At 35.4% G+C, this 13,965-nt stretch overlaps 1 protein-coding gene across 1 annotated transcript in view; it reads left to right on the forward strand.

Annotated features, from left to right (window-relative positions):
- Positions 1-13,965, forward strand: part of si:dkey-37g12.1 (atrial natriuretic peptide receptor 1) — a 141,856-nt gene that overhangs the window by 56,984 nt on the left and 70,907 nt on the right. The window lies entirely within an intron of this gene.

Raw genomic sequence — 13,965 nt, forward strand, 5'->3', positions numbered from 1 at the left:
ACAATGGACCACCTCAGGATCTCAAACTAGGTCCCAAGTGCCGCTGTGCAACGGGTGACACCTCAGCACCACACTAGTCCGAATGGAGTGGAACAATCCTGCCACCAACCCTCAAGTTTTCCCTGCAAGTTGGAGGACCTAATCGCAGGGCTGGATGCAGGTTCACGTTATACCGTGGCCGGAGAAATTGCAGGTTAATGGCCAGACAGAGTGAAATCACTTCTGGCATTTACAGGATTCAAACCGATAACCTTCCAATTGCCATCTCAGAGCCACCATTCTGCCCACAGTTTTGATGAGAAAATGATTCATTTTTCCTGTTACGTTTACAATATTCATGATCTTTACGTTAGATTCAGATATGAAGTTTAGCAGTAACAAAAAACAAGTAAAATAAATAAATGTTAAAGTAACCTTTAGTACAGACCAATATTATTCACAAATGGCATGCATAAATAAAAAGCCACATTAATACAGAATTCATTCTATGCACTCAAGTGTAATAGACAAAAGTTATTAACACAAATGTTTTGGACTTGACATTACAAGTTCTTTGGAAATAAAAGTTAACAATGCATTTCTCCATTTCAGTGTCAGGCCGCCCTATGTCAAGCCTGTAAGACGAGTCACCAGTTTGGTTGTGGCGACTACATCACCTGTATTTGAAGCATCAGGGCCAGGTTATTGTGGGATTATTTCCTTTGCTCTTTTTTGTTTTCTTGAAATTTCACAAAAAACACCCTGTCAGTTTTCTGCACAGTCAGACGCAATGCTGCTTCACAGCTCTAGAGACTAGAGTTATATTCAACGCTCAACAACTGTTGGTGTGGAGTTTGCATTTTTTCCTATCTATGTTCGTTTGCCCAGGTTCCTTGTAGAGCCCAACACAATGCTTGTTAGATTAACTTGTTTGTTAGGTTTTTATTTTTTGTTTCAAACTGATCAAGTATGGATGTGTTTGAGTGCTACTATTTCATTTCATAAAGTGGTATCCCAATGATTTCTGCATTGTGCCCAGTATTCCTGGGATAAGGTCTGGCTCTCTGTGACCAAGAGTTCTGAAAAAATTAATCTTTCCAAATTATGTGCAGTAAGAAGTCAAGCAAAATTACACCTTTTATAGGCTAACTAGAAAAATTACAATATGCAAGCTTTCAAGGCGACTCGGACCCCGTCTTCAGGCAAGATGTAATACAGAAACTGGAGTTTCCTGTGTTTATATAGACACTAAGACAAATAGCAACATTGGAAAACCTTTAAGTCAGTCTGAGGGAGGCTTTTAACACTAGAATTACCAAAGCCTATGAAAAAACTCGTAAATCCTTCCCACCTTAAATCGCTTCTTAAAATCGTTCACAGCTCTCCGCCAGTGTCTTTTGTTAATCTAAGGCCTTGTTCACACGGGTGTTAAAATCGAGCGTTTTTTGCGCCGTGCGTCCGTGAGCGGATCAAGCGCCGAGTGTTTTCTACACGTAGGAGTCAATGAGAGTGTTCACACTGGCTTTGGTGACGTGCGTTTGTCCGGCAGCGCGTTTATACGGCATCAAAAAAACGTTGCATGCAGCTTTTTCTTGGCGTTCAAAACCCAACGAACGCAAGGAAACCGCTTCTAGTTCGTTTTCTGCGCGTTTATTTTACGCTTCGGAGGACCGGATATACAGTATATAAGTTTACACATGTTGCATATGAAAAAATATTTATATTTTTATGTTTTCATATACAACATATATATTTTCATATTGCTTATTTTATTTTATTGTCTCATGTAATTTGTAAACCATGAACCTATTAATTTATGTTCTAATATAATATTTGATAATGATTATGTAGGGGGGGCAATCCATGGCGGGGCATTTCAGTGCATAACACCGGTGTAAGCGCACACTTGACTACTGTTTCCTTACCTCAAAGTGACAAGTAGTCTCTCTCGGGGCTAACACCAAGTCGCATATTGGTTGATCGGCGTGCAATGTGGCATTGCACCAGCTGCAGCAGACAATCAAAAGTGGAAACCGACATCCGACAGTAATTAAAAAACTTGCGCGGAAATTTTCGCATTTCTTCATAAAGCACAAAAAAACTTCCTTTAACCCAGTGTTTCTCAAATAGTGGGCGCGCCCCCGTGGCTCCGTCAAGGGGTCGCGTTTGACCTCGGGAACATGCTTTTTTATTTTTATTTAAAATTTTTTTGAATTTAGAATGCACTTTAAATCTTTTCTGTTACATTTAATAAAGCTATTCTTTGTTGTAAATTGGTCCATATTTCTTTCTTTTTTTATTCTCTTATACGTTAATAAGGATACAGTGTTATGCAGCGGTGTACTTATAACAATTTTATAGACAAATGATACTATTTATAGTCGCGCGGGGGGTGCGAGATGTTTTCTTCTTCCTAGGGGGAGCATGACAGAAAATAATTGAGAAGCACTGCTTTAACCTGACGTTATGCAGTCAGAGGATGAACCCAGTAGCGGCGGAGAATTTTTCTCTCCCTACGTCGCCGTATTACGAGTATTTTTAAAACAAGAAGATTAATATCTAACATAGCAAAATGGTCCATATTGAAAGGAGGCACCTCAAATAAAACGACAAGGGCTTTCATATCCAGTTCCCGACACTGCCTCCACAGGTTAACACACAAACTACAATTTGGGCTGCAGGCTGGCGTTAGACAGAGACAAACGAATGCCGGTGTAGAAGTCAATCGATCGCCACCACAAAATGCAACATAAACGTCTAGGACGTTCAGAGCAAGTTCGTTTATCCAAAAACTTAACGCCCGTGTGAACAAGGCCTAAATGTGCTGATAAAAGAAAAGCTGCAAGTAGCCGGCTATTCCATCCCCCCACCGACTTAGAATGTGCACAAACTTCTCCCAGCTCATGCCTTGATTGATTTTCTGGGAGTGAAGTGGAGTTTTAGAGTGGAAATAATAGATCGTTGTTTGGAACACACGCATTTCATGTCTGTTCCGTTTCTACAGTAATCTGTGTAAACACATTGTTAAAACAGAAACGTTTTTTATATTCTACTAGTAGATGACAAAATGTAGGCATAAACTATATAATGTATGAAGCCTGAAGTATCACACAAATACTTTCACAAAAGCTACAAATCTAACACAACAATTGCGCTTTTATGACACGATTTACCTTTATTTATTTACTTACTTCCTAAAGCCTAAAGTCACAAGTAGTATGCAGAGGGCATGCGCAAAACTGTGTGTAATGCCATGAAAAGTGCCTGCTGACACTTTAGTATACAAGAAATGGTATGGGCATTCTTGCTCCGATGTAGAAGGGAGCTGAGTTTACCTCTGTTACAGCGCGTCAGCAGTATCAGATGCGGAAATGGGGTGTATTTGGGCTCGTGAACCGGCCGAGATAATAAAACTTACTAAAAAAAAAAAAAAACAAAGCTAACCTTTACAAGTATCATAAATTACACTGGCTGTTACAGACTGAAATCAAATGTATGTTTTTATTCTAAAATAGTAAGACTAAAAGCAGTTTACTTCTCAAGATGGAGAGGTGCAGGATCAAACTTGCGACCTTTTGATTCCCAGTCAGCAGCTGAGTCTATTGCGCCACAGAGGAAATCATAATAAACAACTGTCAAAGTCGCGTGTTAAGGCGGCTTTTTGTTTCTGCAGTTATATTTTTGAATAAAAGCGCAATTGTTGTGTTAGATTTGTACCTTCTGTGAAAATATTTCTTTGATATTTGGACTTCAGGATTCATACATTATATAGTTTATGCCTACATTTTGTCATCTACTACTAGAATATAAAAAATGTTTCTGTTTTAACAATGTGTTGACACAGATTACTGTAGAAACGGAACAGACATGAAATGCGTGTGTTCCAAACAACAATCTATTATTTCCACTCTAAAACTGTACTTCACTCCCAGAAAATCAATCAAGGCATGAGCTGGGAGAAGTTTGTGCACGTTCTAAGTCGGTGGGGGGATGGAATAGCCGGCTACTTGCAGCTTGTCTTTTATCAGCACATTTAGATTAACAAAAGATGCTGGCGGAGAGGTGAGAACGGTTTTAAGAAGCGATTTAAGGGGGGCGGATTTACGAGTTTTTTCGTAGGCTCTGGTAATTCTAGTGTTAATTAAAGTTTATGAATGAAGGCAGTTTGAATCCTGTCACTTTCTACCTGCTGGCTGAGGAAACGCATGGTAGCCTGGGGTTTTCATTGACAGTTTTAGCTTAAAAAACATTTATATCTGTCTGGTTTCCAATTTTTGATATATCATTAATAAAAACTCCCATAGGTTTATCTTGTAAATGCATTATAGCGAAAAATCACTGATGCAAATATTAAAACTGCTGAGAAATGCTTTAGAGCAGATGTGAGAAACTGATTGAAAACTATTAAAAATGTCAGTTTGCTGTGATAATTGCTAGAGGATGTTCCGATGTTTATAAAGTTGACTTTAATAAGGTCTCTTTCAAAATTCATTCAAATAACATATTTAAGAAACCATGTTTTTGTTTTTAATTAGATTAAAATATCCTTTTTTGTGTCTATTATCTTCATTAAATATTGAATATCAGATTGAAAAAATGATTTTTCTCTTTTTTAACACATGAAAGTGTTTGAATACTTAGAAGCATACTTTGTATTTATAGCTTAAAAAGGCTGCATTATTGTTTGACTTTAAAGATAAAGTTAAAGGATTAGGTGCAATTCATTGTTTCAAAGTGCGACTGAGATTAAGTGAAGACCGCCATGGATGCATTCATTTTAAAAACACAGTGAACTACTGAAGTCTTGTGTACTGCAAATTATCTTCCAAGAGAAGACTGCCATCCAGTGGTGAAACAAAAACAAAAACAAAAAAACATTTTTTTCCACAGAATATATGCCATTGGTCTCCTGCCAGACTTAGTAGATTATAAAGTCAAGTCAACTCTAGGGAGATAATTTTCAAATTATATTCAGAATAAAAATTGCAATAGATTTTTATAATTAACTGTAGTAACAGGGGGTTAGGGACAAAATAAATATAAAAGCAACAAATTAGCTGGAATGTGAATGCTTTACTAGAAGCGCTTCATTTTGTATTGTTTAAAAATGAGTTAAGTGCCCTGTTAAGGAAGAATGCTATCATAGATTAAAGGACTGCCAATAAAATTTAATTTTGATGGTAGCCATGTTGAGTAGAAAATAAGTAAGAAATTAAATTACAAATGGGATTAGCTATAATGATAAACTTCAGCAGTCTTATATATGGGTTCATTAATATAGATACACTTTATGGAAGTTAGAATGCATAACATATGCTGTAAGCAAATTTCACTTCCAATATTTGAGATCATCAAACAGGAAAAAAAAATTATCGTCAAATTGGTTTCTACTGAGTGGAGGCAAGGCTGCCTGTTAAACTGGACTATGGATTCTCATATATTTTTCTGACATATAGCTATGATTTCCTTGAAATGACCAACAAATTAGTTTAACGATGTAAAAAGATGATGTTCACAGGGCTTAATGTTTTTTTAGCAATGCTTTGGATTTCTGTGATATGTCTGACTTAGAGTCATAATAAAAATGTTGTCTCCATTCCAGTACCCCAGCATAGGCATTTCCAGGGAAGAGGAGAAGCGTGACTCCTCAATAACTCAAATAAATTTCTTGCCACCAATTTTTAAATATGGAGGCCATCATCGTACTCCAACAGTTCCAAAGTATTATTCCTGCTTTCCATGCAACACTGAAAATGAATCTTATACAAAATGCTTCTAAAATGTCCACTTCTTTCAGCATTTTCTGCTATATCACATCCATCTCGGTGGCCTCGTCAATGTGGAGTTTTTTAATTACTGCAGTGAAGTCCAACCAATGTTTCCTGCATCGCTACCTTTTAGGAGAAAGAATCCACTGAGATAAGGAGTTTCTCAAAGTGCTATTTCCTGCTCTTGACAATATACTCACTTATGCTAATGCTTCCTATACCCTTGCTGAGACCAGTCATGTTAAAAATGTCCTACCATATCTTTCTGGTTCATTGAAACGTTTACCAAAACCTCTTGGAAGTCCCACAAAAGTTTTTAGTTTAATTACTTATTTTTTACCATTTTAATTTTTTTTCCGAAGTGGCTTTTTCCAATCCAGAGCTGAGGAGGACTAAAGCCTATGCTAGAACCACCACGTGTAAGATGACCCTGGGTTGGCTACGAGTCATTTTCTTCTTGTAAACAATTCAGAATTAAAAATGATGGTACTGAGATATTGGGTCCTGAGAATAAGCTAAAACCCAAAGGAGGGGCAACATGGTGGAAGCTGCAGTATAGATCAAAGGCCTAAGTGAAAGAAACAGCAATGAGTGCAAGGTTTTTTTTAATTTTAGATGTAAATATGTATTTTTATAGGAGGCAATATTTTTCAAGTGAAACCTAAATACACTATTAGCATTTTTACAAGAGCAATTAATGATTTATAAAATATATTGCATTCAAAATAAATGTAAGAGGTTGCCTTGCGTCCTGTGTTTGTTGGGATTGGCTCCAGCAGACCCCCGTGACCCTGTAGTTATGATATAGTGGGCTGGATAATGAATGGATGGATGAATATAAGAGAGAGGTGAAAGGAGGTAAAGAAAGAAAGCAGAAGATAAAGTAACAAGAACATATCTCACTCTTAAAGGGTGCCCAACTAAGAATGTCTAGGAGTTCTTGTGGACTTGTCGCTATTTGCATCTAGACAGAAGCCATTAAGAAGGCTAACAGAATGTTAGATTTTATATCATGATGTGCAGAGTATAAGTCAAAGGAGGTTATGCTTAAAGGAATACTCCACTCAACCACGATATTTTTCTTATATGTTACTTACTCTATTCAGAGGGGGAAAAAAAAAGTATTTCATATCTTAATGCAGAACAGAGATAAAAAACAGTTTATCATATAATAGAAGCCAATACTTTGCCATGACAAATGATGTGAAAAATGTCCATGAAAAGAAGAACAAAAATCTCTTGTTATTCGTATGGCTTTAGCCCCAAGTCAGTTATCCAGTTGTATGCTCAAAATATGCATCACACATTTAACACAGTAATGTTAAATGGTTACTTTTGGAATGGAAGCACACATTTTAAACAATAAATCGAAAACCTTATGTGACTGATTTTTCAATTGATGACTCCTCTCTCCTTTTCATTCATTGGTCAATACTCCTGTCTTTAAAAAAAAAAGTTTTTCTTCACACAAGAAACCATAGACACATAGAATAAATTGCCATTAGTGTGGTGGGGAGTGGAACTTTAGGTGCCTTCGTATCTTTTTTGTATGTACTTTGTTAATCCCCGAAGGGAAATTGTCTTTTCGCATAACTTTTTTTTTCATCTTGATATTATTTTAGATCATCTACAAATTTAGAGGGTAGCTCTGCCAGTTAGATAAACTGTGATTACAAACATTTAACCAGTTTTATGATAAATGCTTGTTTTTCTTCACTAGTAGAAAAAAATAAAAAAACATTATTGCCATTAGTTGAATGTTCTCTCTGACAGCCTTCCTGTGAAATTGTGAAATGGTGAAATTTAATTTAATTCTCAATTTCCCCTTGGGATTAATAAAGTATATGTTATCTAATCTAACAGTCAGAGTAAGCACAATGAATTATTCAATGTTATATTGATTTCTTTTTGTGCTATTTGCTTACTTCTCTAACTTCCAAATGTCTCCACTTATTATATGCTCCCAATCTAAACTGAGTGGATCTTCAGGTCTCTTAGAATGGGCACAAGGCATCACTAGAATGGGTCACTCTCTATGGTTACAGGTTCGTTGTGGATGGAGGAAGAAGGGCTGAGCTTGAATAGCTTTACTAAGGATTTTTAAGACTGTCATCATAGTTGATGTTCCAGTCTGGTCTTTTTTATCTTTTCCTCTTTGTTTAATTTTTTGAGGTACAGGTTCACTGTTCTCCAGCAGTTCTGTTTGGAGGACCATCACTGTATATGGAATGCTTTTTTTATTACTTGTACTTTGGTGTTGGTGCTGCCAGCTACAATATATGTAACATTGTGTTATTTATTCAAACGGGAGAATAGTACTGACAATGCTGACTTTTGTGCTTGGGGAGCCTGACCTAAACACTTGCTAATTTTTTGTCAATATATGTTTTTTGGTAGCATTTTGATACAGACGTTACCACTCATGCCTCACTTTTTCAGTGTACTGCCTTCAAATCCTGTGTCCGATCATTGTCTTTGAAAAGTTTGCATGTTCTCCATGTATCTGCGTGGGTTTTCTTTTTCGTTTTGTGGTTTTCATCTAAAAAATGTGTATGTAAGGTTAATTGATGATTCTAAATTGGCCCCTGTGTAGGTGGGTGTCGTAAATACATCCTGTGGTGGACCATCTCCTTGTCCAGGGTTGATTGTTACTGTATACTCATCGATGCTCAGACTCCTTTGGATTAAATTAAACAACCATGAAAATATTCTATGTTTTTGTACAGCAATATACTGTGAATAAATTAAACAAGAGAAAAGTTCTGGTGTCCAAGAGAATGCCCTATTTAAGGATTCAAAAAGAAAAATTAACAATTTGGCTTTTTTTGTTCTTTATTTTGCCTTATACAATTTCTTGTATTAGAAATCAAGGTGTGAATCACCAACAAACAAGCAATTTCAGTGTATCTCCACCAAAGTACAAGTCACCAGGTGCTGTGAGGTCTGACCCCTTGGTCAGCTGGTTTTAGACTGAATGCTTACTTGTGGTTAAGGTCTGGGTTATTTGGTTGTGTAGATGAAAGTGGGGGAAGTCATGATTGTTCTCCTAGAAGTAATGTCAGATATTTTCTGGTGGGTGTTTCTCCATTCTAAAAGTTGGAAACAAAAGAGTGGCTAGTACCGGTGTCATACCTTAAATGTTCCCTCTATGTCACCCTACACCATTAATCAGTTAGAATGCTGTTAGAGTCATGTAAATGAAAAAAACATCTGGCACCAATGGTACTTAATGTTCCTGTGGTTTGAATTGTGGTGGTGATCTCATCTGTTTGACAGAGTGATATTCAGTATCCTTGTAATTATGCATATCTGATTAGTATTACTATACATACACAGTAGAAACTGAATATGTTGTAAATGTTCCTTTTTTGGCTGTAATCAGCAGCATCAGGAGTTATTTTGGAAGATGGTTTATTGTACAAATTTGTTAGGCAAACTACAAATAATATTTACTGATTTTGATTACAAAATAAATCCAATTAAAACAAAGGGCATGAGCATATGCAATGATGTTTTGATTTTGAGAAATTTTAACTTCGTGTATTTTAAATTTTCACATTACATTTTCAGATTAGAGCAACTCTTTTTTAACCACTATTGGTAAATTCCACATTTCATCATTGAGAAAATTAATGAAATAATTTAATTTCAAGTGAATTCATTTTAAAGTAAAATAACTCTTATCTTGTCTTATGGAATAATATATGTGCTATTGTTTATGGAAGAAACTGTATCTAAAAGTCTCAAAATCCCTTAGTTTTTGCAGAATGTAACATATTAATCTACTGTATGTCCCAAGACTGAGATTATGAATTGTTTTATGTGTAAGGTTTTAGCACCATGGCTTTAATGAAATGCAGCAGGTGCCTTTTGGTTTAACAGTATATTATAGGTCACAGGCCTTCCTAACTAATGCTAGATTTCCAAGCAGTACACAGAGGACAAAACAACTGTGAATTAATAAGCTCGGAGGTAGTCTCTCCAAGGAAGATTAACAGATAGTGGTGAAACAAAGAAATAATGACTTGCTTCTAATTACGATAATGAGTCACCTTACTGATAACATTTTTCAACAAAAGCCAAGTAGAGTTCTTAGGCTTGTAAATTAATAAATATTTATTTAACAAAAAAAACCTTTGTTGTTTTAGATGCACAAGATTTAACCAAAATATCTGTGTCTTTATGGGTGTGGTACATAGAGTGCATGTTTTCATCTGGGTCAGTAGAATACTAACACTTTCAGAGCATAGCATGCTGTTTATTTTTTTCTTACATCCCTTAATATAGTTTCCATGTTGATTTTAGGCCCTTTTCATATCTTTACCAGCATAAATATGCATTTAAAAAGCTTAACACCTTCTAATTCTTACTTTGTATAAATCTTAATTTGCTGCGTTCCAATAATTTCTGCTTTGTTGCATACAAGACGTCATTCTTCATACATACATTCCACATATAATTTCACAAGGAACTAGTTTGATTGCTTTGTTTGGACCCCAGATGGATATAACTTATTTTTTCTGTGTACAGATTTTTGTTTACTTGTCTTAATTTTTTTCTTTGATATGACAAACTGGGTGGACCTTATCTAATACAAATCATTTTCCAAATCTTGCCCAAAGAAGGGGCCTGAGTTGCCTCGAAAGCTTGCATATTATAATCTTTTTTAGTTAGCCAATAAAAGGTGTCATTTTGCTTGGCTTTTCTCTACATTCATAATGGCTAACACGGTACAACACCCTAGTACTACCAAACAAAAAAAAAAAAAAACAAGGTTCTTACAAGGTTAAATGTTATTTGCATGCTGAAAAAGAAAGAAAGTTAGACACAGCATTTGGGCTGTATAGCCTTCATCAGGTATGAAAGTGAAATGGAATTAGAACGTAACATGTATAGAAGAGAAAGGAGGAAACAAAGCCAGAGCAGATGAAAGAACAGGTGAGGGTAGGTGAGGAATAGCTGCCATTAGTCTACCATTAAGACTTGGAGAAATGTGCTATCACAGGTTTAAAATGAGCTTAGCTTCTCCTGTTTTTGTTTAAAAAAGGTTTTTGAATCCTAGTGACAGGAAAGAAACAGAAAGATCAGTGTGGCAATTGATCAAGGAATGTAAAGTGCTCTGAAGTAGGCTTTGTAATACCTTTGATTTTAATGGGCAAGAGGCCCATTGTTTAATATTAAATTTTCCAGAGGGACCAGATACAAGGGTATTGTGGGTGACATAGTTCCAAGTGACACACTGAGTCCTGCTACAATTCAATGTACCTAGTGAGGAATGTGGCTCTCCCTTATGAAGTGAGCTGTGAATGAGAAGTTTACATAGGTTAGGTGGTCGATGGAAGGAAAAGGAGGATTAGGAAAAAAGGTTCCTGTGGAAGGATCATTTTGCAAAATTGGGATTTTTTTTTTGTTGACATGTGCATGAGATAAGAGTGTTAGGGTAGAATGGGAGGACCAGAGGGATGCAGGTTTCATTATTTGGGTTCCTCTATCCTCTATCGATGAATAAACTCCTCATTCTGAGTGCTTCATTACAGAAGTCAACCTCATCACCGCAGACACTGGAGTCTAAAGAACTGTGAAAGAAATAGATTTGATCATGCCAGGGATGAAAGAAGCTGTAGAGGTTTAGGTTTGGTAAGGTAACTGTGTGAGTCAGTTGGCTTGTAATACACAGAGGTTTTAAGTCCTGGAAACCTGATAGAAAGTTTTATTTATATAGCACATTTTTGTACAAAGAATGTAGCTCGAAGTGTTTTACAAAATGTCAAAGTTAAGTTAAAAAGTTAAAAGAAAAGAAAAAATAAATAAGATTAGGTAAAAATAATAATGAATAACTAACAAAGAAAAAATAAATAAAAATAAATAAATCCATATGATCTTATCAAACATAGATATATAACTATTAGAGGACTAGCATCCTTATATACAATATCATATTGTAAGTTTCTAAAGATAATTCTGGTGATAAGGTCAGATGGCCGGGAGGACAGAAAAAGCAAAACTCCAGTTAAAGTGAAGAAAAAAAAATCTGCAGGGGTTCCAAGTCCAAAAGATCGCCCAGCCCTCATTGGGAGTTCTAACTAACATAAATGTGCCTGAATCATTCCTCGTTGTTTACAGGCTTTGTCTGAGACGATTCAATGACGTCAGTCTCGTGGACAGCTGGAGCATTTGCCTTCACTCCAGCATCACAAGTGGCCGGAGAGTACCTTGGTCAGGTGGTCATGGCGTAAGACTCAACCACAGAAGAACAAGCAAAGAAAGCAGAGAAAAGAGGAGATTAGTAATGATTACAAATCCCTGAAGAATCTGATAATTCTGTGCCTGTATAGTCTAGTAAGAGTACATCTAAAATGTAGCTATGAAAAAGCCAAATTAAGAAAATGTAATTTTAGCAGTTTTTTTTTTTTTTTTTAATGTTCCACAGTATTAGTCTGGCGATCTCTATTGGCACAGTATCCCAGATGTTTGTGCTCAACAGTAAAAGACTTCCTCACCACTTCTTTTAAGCTTGGGTCTATGAATTATAATCAAACCACCATTAGAAGGTCTAAGGTTATGACTTTAAGTATAAGAGGACAGGCACTCAAAATTATTGTTAATGGCAAGAATATTTAATGCTTTATACACCATTAGTAGTATTTTAAAGACAACACTAAATGACATGGGTAAAAAACGTAATGATGCTAAAGCTGGTGAGATGTGCTCAGATTTTCACATTCTGGTTAAGACTCTTGCTTGTAGCATTCTGCACTAATTACAACCAAACAGTGTCTTTCTTAGGTAGCCCTGTCAGGATTGCATTACCGTAATCTAGTAGACTAAAAACAAAATAATCAATTAATTTTTCAGTGTCTTGCAGTTTTATAAGTGGTCTAACTTTTGTAATGTTCCTTAAGTGAAAAAAATGCAGTCCTAGTAATCTGGTGCTTTAAAATGAAGTACCTGTGATAAATAATGGTTGGTAAGGAACCAATTGGATGTTAATAAAATTACAGTGCATAATTATACTGTATATATTCAGAAAAGACATGTAAATTCAATTATATGACTAACTACAATTCCTATGGTGGAGAAATCTTGCGCAATTGTTATTCCCTTCAAATCATCTGCCATGAATACATGCATGCTAAAACTACATTCAAACTTTATAAGCAATATAAGGTACTAGCATGCTTTACATATTCAAATTAAAAGAATACACATTTAAACCAAATTTATTGTATTTTTTGCAAAAGTACAATAAATTAAAGCCTTACTCAGGATGTCGTTTTCAAGATAAGACATTTAAATGTGATTTGTGTAAAGCACAATATTTCATAATTCTGTATAAAATTAATGTACTGTAAATATCAGTCAATGTTCTCTATCTCGCTCTCATTTTTTTACAGAAAATGTAATGTCTAATATCAAATTCTGAAAGGGCAGATTTCTACTTTCAGTCTAATGGGTGTCTTTTTTTAAACACTAAAGCAGTGAAAGCCTGATTTAAGTAAAACTATAAATGCAATTAAAAACATTTTTACATGTATTTTTGAGTGAGAAATATTGTTTTGATCTAAGGATATATTTAAATGACGAATAGTAAATAGTTGGCCATTTCCAAATTTTGTTGGGAACTGATTAAAAGGCACATACAAAACGTAGCATATGTGCAGTCTATTAGGGACTCAACTTCCATATGTAAAGATTTCCAGCTCTCACTAAAGATTTTTTTTTCACTTCAGAGAGTACTGTATGATAATTTGTGACTAGATACCAGGGCTAATGTTAAATCATTTTTGAGCAGATTATCGATTCTAAATATTATTTATTAAAGTACTAACAGCCTCTGCCATTCTTAACATTATAGATAGGTAAACCAGAGTTCATAAGGTTGTCTATAACTGTATATTGGTTCTTGTTCTATAATATAACAGTAATGCACTATAAAATAATTTTGATAAAACATCAATGGCATATGTCCTTTATTAGATTAGATAAACTGCGCACAGCAGCAGAAACATAAAAAACAAGGATAAAGACTCACAGGACAAATAATACAATTGATCATGAGCAGATATTTAAAAAAGAAATTTTGAATGATGTATGTTGGGAGGAAGCATTGAATTGTTTGATAGCAGTGGGCAGAAAAGACTCCCAGAGGCGCTCCTAAACACACCATGTTGGAATGAGCCTGTGGCTAAAAGTGCTGCAAGAGAGGGGGGATTTTTCA

Source organism: Polypterus senegalus, chromosome 4 (assembly GCF_016835505.1).
Source record: "Polypterus senegalus isolate Bchr_013 chromosome 4, ASM1683550v1, whole genome shotgun sequence".
NCBI classification, from domain to species: Eukaryota; Metazoa; Chordata; class Cladistia; order Polypteriformes; family Polypteridae; genus Polypterus; species Polypterus senegalus.